The sequence below is a fragment of the Aptenodytes forsteri genome, unplaced genomic scaffold (genome assembly GCF_000699145.1).
Source record: "Aptenodytes forsteri isolate BGI_AS27 unplaced genomic scaffold, ASM69914v1 Scaffold68, whole genome shotgun sequence".
Classification (NCBI taxonomy): Eukaryota; Metazoa; Chordata; class Aves; order Sphenisciformes; family Spheniscidae; genus Aptenodytes; species Aptenodytes forsteri.
In genome coordinates this window covers 3,443,237-3,451,582 of record NW_008795382.1, presented here as the reverse complement: position 1 = coordinate 3,451,582, position 8,346 = coordinate 3,443,237, and the positions used below count along the sequence as shown (strand labels likewise).

Sequence of the window (8,346 nt, the reverse complement as noted above, 5' to 3'; positions counted from 1 at the left end):
CCCCCGCCTCCCCCCCTCCGCCCGCCGTCGCGCCTCTCGGGCTCTAAAGGTACAACAAGAGCCCTTAAAAGTGCGACTGGAAACGTGCAGGTCCCCTCCGGCTCCGCGGCTGAAACCCACGCAGGGTCACGCGTGCTGCGGGAGACCGAGTTTTAAATCACAACTGCGGGGCCTGCCTTGCCCGTTCTTTTTTTTTTTTTTTTTTTTTTTTTTTTTTTTTTTTTTTTAAAATCGCAGTTTGCATTGGGTAATGTGCTCTCACATTTATTACGCAACAACAAATACGAGCCGCAATAAAAATAGAACGCCACCAATGCAAGCTGTAGTAGTAAGTGGCAGAAAAAAAAAAATTCCATTAAGAAAACCCACAACCTGATGTAGTTGTGCACTGGTCAGTGCATTTCACAATATCGTCAACTGCTGGAAACAACAAGAAAAATACCCTAATGTATACAACAAAAACGGAGTATGAATTTTACAAACACACCCACCACAGGAGCATCACCAACCATGAGGACTGTTACAAACACTTCCAAATAACAGACCAACACAGCCTATATTCTGAAGCAAACCTACAAACGCAAACAGAAGTTAAAAAAAGATACTGTTATAACCCCAAATACGATTCAACTGCTGCAGCACAAAAAGGAAGAAAAAAAATAGAACTGTTGGAAAATAAACGAGTCCAGGGGAAACATTTGAGCGCCAACATAAAATAAGAAGTAGTTACGGGATTTCTCTATGGACACATATGCCAGCAGAGGCTGCCACGCTGCCTGTTACAGACAGCCATGCGGTGACGCCAATTAATAAGTCTGTTTATTGTAACCATAAGGTGAAGGCAGTTTTACTGGAAGACCTTATTTCCAGAAGATTAGCTTTTGAAAAACGTGACCAACGGGACTGAAATTTCTCAGGAGGTCTGATACAATCAGCGAGATTGGGTTTTGTACAGGCAAGAGGACAAATGCTTAGGAAAATTCCACTTAGCCAGGCTTGTGGCTGCCTCGGGGTGAAACCAAAGTTGTGCACATGCCTTAACCGAACCCAAGAAAAAGTGCTTTTTTGCACTCAACTTCAAGGCTCGTGCGAATTCAGAAACTAGAAAGCCGCTCACAGCCGTACCGCTCTTGGACATACCTACTCTGTAAGACAGCATTTGAAGTTGCATCTACAGCCAAACCCCACGCTTGGTCAGCATGCGACTTGGGCTTCCCTCTGCCACAGGTACCTGCAAGCTGACCTTTTTGACTTGACCATCAGGTACCCGAAAGCCACTTCAGTGCCCTCTGCACCCAGAGCACATGGCCTCTGCGGGAACACGGAGCACGCAAGCAGTAAGAAAAAGGTACATTCTGGGTCTTCTTAAGGGGAACAGCCCCACTTCACAAGCTGGCGTTCACTAAACCTGCCCCGCGTCTGGTCATCGTATGTTCCACGTTGCCAGACTGAGCGAGGAAATCCCTTTGAAACACAACCTGAACTCTGCCCTGCCTAAAAGTGTCCTGGATATCAGATACCAGGGGTATAGGGAAGGATTGGATTTTGAGTGCAGGGCACTTTTTACCATCATTCTGCTGTATTCCCATTTTCAAGGCAATTCTAAAAGAGTACACGCGTATCAAACCATGAGAGCTGAAGAGTACCAGGTCAGTTCTTTTGAACGCACTGTCCTGCTCCAGCACATGCCCGATCCACATGGATAAGCAGGGTATAAATTTATGAATGCCATAACATACACAGACACCAAATCATGAACGTGACCAAAGAGCCCCTAAATGAAAACTGCTGCTGCTCTAGGCACAGGGGCTGGGAAAAGTTGGCAGGCTGAAAAGCTTTCCAAGGGAGGAGGCAGGGAGTAATCAGCTAAGCATTCATTATGAACACTTGGGAAAATGTACGCCTTTCACTCTAAAGACTCATTTTCAGCTGAACCATAATCTGAAAGTTTGATTTTTAAATGTATTTATATTTTAGTTTGAGACAAACTCCTGCAACAAAAAAGCGTGTTGGCTGAAATGTGAGACTCGGCAGAGTTATAAGCAACTGAAGAGGGGTGCTCATAATGCAAAGTGTTCAGCAACCTCAGCAACATGCAGAGCGCGCAACAGGAGGGCCGAGCAAAATGGGTGAGCACAGGCAAACGGGCAGAGACAAGAGAAGTTGGGGGGGCTCCCTGCAAGAGCATAAAGCCCTTCAAGCTGGCAGGGCAGAGTCACCTCACAGTGAATATGCACAAGTTAAAAACTTGTGAGTTTGATCCTCACTGCAAATCCACTTTCAAGAGCAGCTTGGCGATGGAGGGTGTGACAAAACTGCAACCCAAAAGCAGTCTCCAATGACACCTTATATTTCCTTATCTCACCCAGGATGGGTGTAAGACAGTTTCATCCCAAATTGTTACGTTCATTATGCATCAGGCTGAGCAGGCAAAACAATTCACGTGGGAAACTGACCCCAGAGATTTCACCACTATCAGCTTTCAACCTGGAACATACAAGTCACTCACACACCTACCTGTAGGTCTGCAAACTTGTGCTTGAAGAACCCAACTGCATCCTCCAAGGGAATAGGAAAGCAAATATATTCTAGGGATTCTTAAAGCCTTCTTTATGCAAGGCAGTGAGTTTAGATAATAGTTTAGCCAAACAGGCACAGGCTGACTCAGTTTGAATAAGCCCCATAGGAGGTACAGTGAAATCAAATCAGAATGATACAAGCACAAGGTACCTTGCCCAAAGTAAAAGCACTTAGACTGAGGAAAAGATAGTTGCAATCGTTAAATGAATTTTTGAACTGATTTTGTCATATTAGTTTTACACACAAGGTGTAACAGTCTGCCTGTTCTGGGATACCTTAACTCCAGCTTTTCCATAAAATGCAAGACCACAACAGTAGCTTTTTACTTCCTCCTCCCCCCTCAAGCTCAGAGGAGCATCCTACATTCACCCAAAGCCTTTTGATTAGCCTCTGTGGTCTCTTATGTTGCACCTCCAGTTACCCAATTAGTACCTTGTTAACTAACACCTGCAGTGTATTTATTCCTTGCCATTGCACTACTTTTAACCCTTAATGCACAGTGGTATGTACATCCTTCCAGGAAGCTTTGTGCATAGGCTTTGACAAGAAAAAACTTACTTGTGCAAAACCAGAGTGGTTTTCAGGGCTACTAAACACCGACACTTTTTGCTTCTCTACTCTTGGTGTCCAGGGTAGGACTTGAGTCTTTTGAAAACAAGGGTGGATGGAAGCAGAAAAGGGAGATACTTGTCTCTGTGGGACCGATGAGTTTTGTGAGAACTGGCCACGCTCAGTGCCTTGCATGATGGCACCCAACAGTATTTAATAGCAATCAGGGACTGCTGAGAACACTAACGTGGAGCACCAATTTTTCTGACCTTTGCTATAGGTACTAACCGTAAGCTTCTGATTCTTCACTTCACCATTCAGTGCCCGATTCACCATCAAAACCATAGTTCCCCGCTGCAAGGGAGCTCTTTGTTAGTATTTGTACTTCGGAATTACCAAGGGATTACACGTGGAGAAGGCTGCTGAAGGGGTATGAATACCGCATTGGCAATGCATTCTGTCCTCCATCTCTGGCACATCCGTAGGCACGCTGTACATTTACATGAAAGGCTGATGCGAGCTCCACACGCCTCAAGGCAGGCAAATTTGGCTGTTCTGACCATGTTGTCAGCCATCAGCCACCATGGGCTACAAGAGACCTCACGTATCAGTGAACTCACAGCAGATCCTATTACCAGCAGCTGCTATCTCTAGAGTGGATGTCATTATACATTACAAAAAGAGAATTTATTCAGTAACAGTCATGTTTGGGATAAAGAAATTATAGTGCCCAAATAGAAGATTGCTTAAGAGTGTATAGTAGATATCTGGGATTATATGACTCCGATCATCCCAGTGGCAGGGAAGGGTGTTGAAGACAAGGGGATAAATGCTCTTATTGCAACAGAGAGTCATCTTTACCAATGATTTTCTTCACTGTAATGGCAGGATTTCCTCAATTGAGTAAGTGTTATTCAGTAAGGTAAGGATGACAGGACTAGGGCAGAGGTTTGAAACAATAATTGCAGTTTGTTCTTCTGTAGTACCTTTCATCTATGGAATTCACAACAAGGCAATAATCCTCCTAACAGCTTGTTGTAGGTAAGGAAATATTATGAGCCCTGTTTTTCAGCTGAGGGAGCTGAGAGGGAATATGATGATGCAGAGAACCATGGGCAGAGCCAGAACTGCGACTCAGCTCTTCTGACTCATACTTTGTAGTTCTGAGAGCCTGGACACACCAGTCGGTGAGGCCACCCTGGCTACTCAGTGCCGGGAATTTGTCAGTGCCTGTAGGACCTTTGTCTCTTCAGTGTTCACTCTTCATCTGGAAAAGGGTGAGCAAGCCCCCAAACAGGGAACCCAGGAGCCAGGATGTCTACAAGCCCCAAAAGGTGCAGCACTATGGCAATTGTTGGGAAGGCAGGAAAGAATTGAGCTATCCAAGACCCAAAGGATCTTGTAAGTGTTCATCTGCAAATACAAGTTTTGATTACGATCTAAATGCTGGTCTGGAGACAGCCAATATCCAATGGAGGGTCTGGAGTGGATTTAAATAATGTCCTTCCAGATTGGCAGTTCTCAAACCAGAGAAACAGAGATGAATGGCTTCCCCTGCAATGGAGAGGAAGGGAATGAAGAGCCCACAAAATATCCTGTCTGACCTTGGTGTCTTTTATCAGGATGTAGCAAGAAGCATTACTTGGAGGAGCTGGAGGCTGGGATACAGTGGGCTAAGATTTATATGTATGGAAAGAAGCAGAGCAAAGGCCTAAACTATTGTGGGAGAGAAGAAAGGGACATGACCACAGAATTTGAGAAGTGAAGAGAAACTGCCCAGCCAGTATGGCTACATATCTTTGGCCACAGTAAATATGTTTCTTTGGAAATTAGCTGCCTCTAAATGGTTTTGTTACACATTCAGTGTGATGTAGAGACCTAGCACCTGCTGTTAACACAGTGGTTTGCACAGGTAAGCAAGCTTGTGAATAGCGTGTGCTACTGAGTTGGCAGTTTAAACTAACAGATACTAGAACATTCTAGATTTCAGCTGGCTAAAGCCCTAATGGATTCCTGTGTTTTCTTACTTTTCCTCTTGCCCTCTTACAAAGACTGGAGAGAACGGTAAAGAGATGCTCTGACTAAATAGTAACACTTTCAAACCTCTTGATTTCTGAATTACAATGAGTAATAAATATATTCAGATTTCACTAAAACTATCTCAGGGCTATGAGTTAATCATATTGAACTGTCCGTTCATTGGAGTTGCAACCATTTGCACCAGCCAGGAATGAAGCTCCCGATTCACAGAAGTGCTGAGAACCTGCTGCTCCAGTTGAAGTGGCTGGGAGAGGCAGGCTGTCATCACGTCTGGCAGTCAGACCGTCTGTGATTCAGTCTGGGGCTCTCAAATCAGCAGCCTTTATGCATTAACTTGGCGGTGACTTGCATTGGGGGGAATCTGCTTTGAATGATACACTGTAGGACATCGCTGGACTCCAATCCTGTGTGAAGTCCTACCTTCTCTTCAAAAACATGGACTGTTTCTTAACAGGTCTTTACTAATATAGAGCTCGATACATGCAGTGTTCAATGATCTTACTCTGAAAGAAGTTCTTCAACTTCCATAGGCCCCCTGTGCCAAGGCTAAGTGTTTGTACACATCTCTCCCAGGGCAGAATGAATCAAATCCTACCTGCTCTCCACTGGGGTAAGATTTCCTAGTTTTAAATGAACAAATGTTGGCAGTGATGCAAGCAAGGTTCATACTGTAGTGGGGGAGGTAGAAATATCAGCCTGGAAAAGATTCAGTGTTTGTTTTTAAATCCCAGAAGAAACATATGAATGCGATGTATCTGGGATTTAGAAGAAAACAGAGCAGCATATTAGCAACCACACAGAAACAGCTATATGTCAGAGATCAGCTGCTCTTTAAAAGCCTAAAAGATGCAGCAGGTCTCTCGTGAGTTCTTCCTCCCTCTGTTTCTTGAGCAGTGTGTAACCCACAGTAAGTCTGTTCCATGCTTCCTCTGTCCGCTGAGAGGCCCAAGCAAATAAAAGTCCTGAGATTGCTAATTGGGCCAAAACATAAACATGGGTTTACACAGCTTGTAAGCTTAGCGCCTTATTACTCACCATTGCAAATGTAAGCACGAGCTTGTTTGCAGCAGTCAGGTCTAAAGAGCAGATCCAGCATGTACTGAAGTTAGTGGGAGCTCTTCCACAAACGTTAACGTGCTTTGGATCAAATGGGCAGGGCTGGATCAGTTCTGGTCTCAGTGGAACCTGTGACAAAATTGTATACATTTGCCATAGCAGGACCCATGGCCTCAGCTCTGTTCCCGACACCTTTAAAGCCATCCAAAAGGGATCCCAGCAGCACTGAAAGCAGTCACTTCCATGTAATCTGAGCCACTCATGGACTTTTCTTTCCCTTTGATCATTATGGGAAGCTGCTCTCCCCCAAAAAAACCTCAGACAGGTGTCTTTTCCAGTGTACTTGGCAGGTCACCAAGTTCAGGCTATTTTGAACCAAATGGAATGAAAAATTTTGTGAGGGAGAAGCCTGCCAAGCCCCACTCTTTTCCAGAGAAGGAATTTGGACAGATCACATCCTGCTGATCCCAGCTGTGGCAGCATGGCCAGGGGAGCAAGAAAGACCCTCCCAGATGACTCATAACCAGCAAGTTAAATTGCATCCAAAGACAACGGGCCGTCCGTGCAAACCCCCAGGTACTCAGGCTATGCAGTCCCAAAGGAAAGCCCTTGCTTGCTGAGCTGTCTTTTTCTGCGACAGCCATGCTGTCAAAAACCCAATCTAGCGTGCGACCAAGTACTTTGCCAAATGGAGTTTATCATACTTTAAACTTATTTTAAAAAAAATCCAGGACACTTACAGGCTAAGGGGTTGTTTAGGATTACGATTAATTTGTGGTCGAGGCTACAGTTTTCAGGTTCCAGAGAGGTATTATTCAGTATAGATAAGGATTTTTATACATATATATATGTATTTTATACATATATATAAAAAAATCTCAGGCAAAAACTTCCAAAGCAGACACTGAGAGGCAAAATACAAACTTTTAGCTCCAACATGAAAGAAACAAAAACACCCTACCCCTATCACAGGAAAGTTATATACATACATAGCATTATACTGCTGATAAGATTTGTGGTCTCTCATTTTATTTCATATTTATTTTTTAAAAGAATGAAAACTTTAAGCCAAAACCATCTGGAAGAATCGGCAACAGGAACTTAACTAGATTTGTTTCCTAATACTGTTCTGGGGACTGTGCAAGCTCATGTAGCTGTCTGTGTTTTACCTCCCTGAGTTTAGACGGCAGGGTTAATTCTCCAGACATCTGCTGCGGCTTTCCAGGCTGGAGAAGAAGGGCCTTGGCTTCACTGTACCACTGATTTTTTTTCCTTTCTCAACTGCCACTAGAATTTTTGGAGCCCAAAGATCTTCCTGTGTTAAAGGGCCAGTAAATGACACGTGTCTCCTTTTCTTCCCTCTTAACTGAAAGCAGACTGTAATGTGTTCTGTGTGGTCTGGGGTTGCGGTTCAGAAAAAAACATTGCTCTCCAGAAAAGTGCTTAAACATACGCTTAAGTTGGCCATTTGGCCTTAATGAATCAAAGTTAAACGCTTTTCTGAGTCAGGGCCCTTGTACATTGAGAACCGCCTCAGATATACTCTCACCCAAGCAAATATTACGGTGTTAAATGGCTCATACATCAGCCTCATGCATTGTATACGTTACTGCCTTGTGAATTAGCTTGGCCTTTTCATAACGGTTTTTATCTGTGGTACTGGTGTATGCTTCCAACAGGGCCGGCCTGCCCGTTACGACCCAACGACATCTCACCCCGCTGCAGCCAGGTTCAACCGTTTTGGAACAGCTGCGACAGATGGGGGCAGAGCCCTGCCCGCGTGCTAAGCGGCTGCGTACCTGACCGCCAGCGCCCAGCCTGATCTGCGCTGCACGGGAATGCCACGCAGGGCTGGATGGGGCCCTGACGAGACCCGCTCCGCACCACAGGCCGGGCAGGGCGCTGCCTGCTGCTGCCCTCGATGCCCGCTCCCCACAGAGCCACCCAGGGTAAGGGCAGCGGCTCAGGGGCCTTACCCGTGGCGGAGGGAGAGCACGACACGGAGCTCGGGACCGCCGCCCGCTGCCGCTCAGCCCGGGAAAGCGGGAGTGGGGAGGGCGGGAGAAAGGCCGAAGCTAAGGCGGCGCCTGCCCCTTTGAGGCGCCGCCCGCGCGCGCAAGC

At 45.6% G+C, this 8,346-nt stretch overlaps 2 protein-coding genes across 3 annotated transcripts in view; one reads left to right on the top strand and one right to left on the bottom strand.

Moving 5' to 3' along the window:
• The window catches only part of BRD3 (bromodomain containing 3), a 44,488-nt gene extending 38,181 nt beyond the window's left edge, over nucleotides 1–6,307 (bottom strand). Inside the window, exon 1 of one of the 2 annotated variants that reach the window (XM_019472438.1) lies at nucleotides 6,205–6,307. The gene's annotated coding sequence lies outside the window, so the exon portion shown is untranslated. The remainder of the gene's footprint in view (nucleotides 1–6,204) is intronic. The other variant, XM_009280669.2, reaches the window with a different exon arrangement.
• Nucleotides 6,308–8,113: 1,806 nt separating this feature from the next.
• The window catches only part of WDR5 (WD repeat domain 5), a 14,526-nt gene continuing 14,293 nt past the window's right edge, over nucleotides 8,114–8,346 (top strand). The window contains exon 1 of the mRNA XM_009280638.2: nucleotides 8,114–8,174. The gene's annotated coding sequence lies outside the window, so the exon portion shown is untranslated. The remainder of the gene's footprint in view (nucleotides 8,175–8,346) is intronic.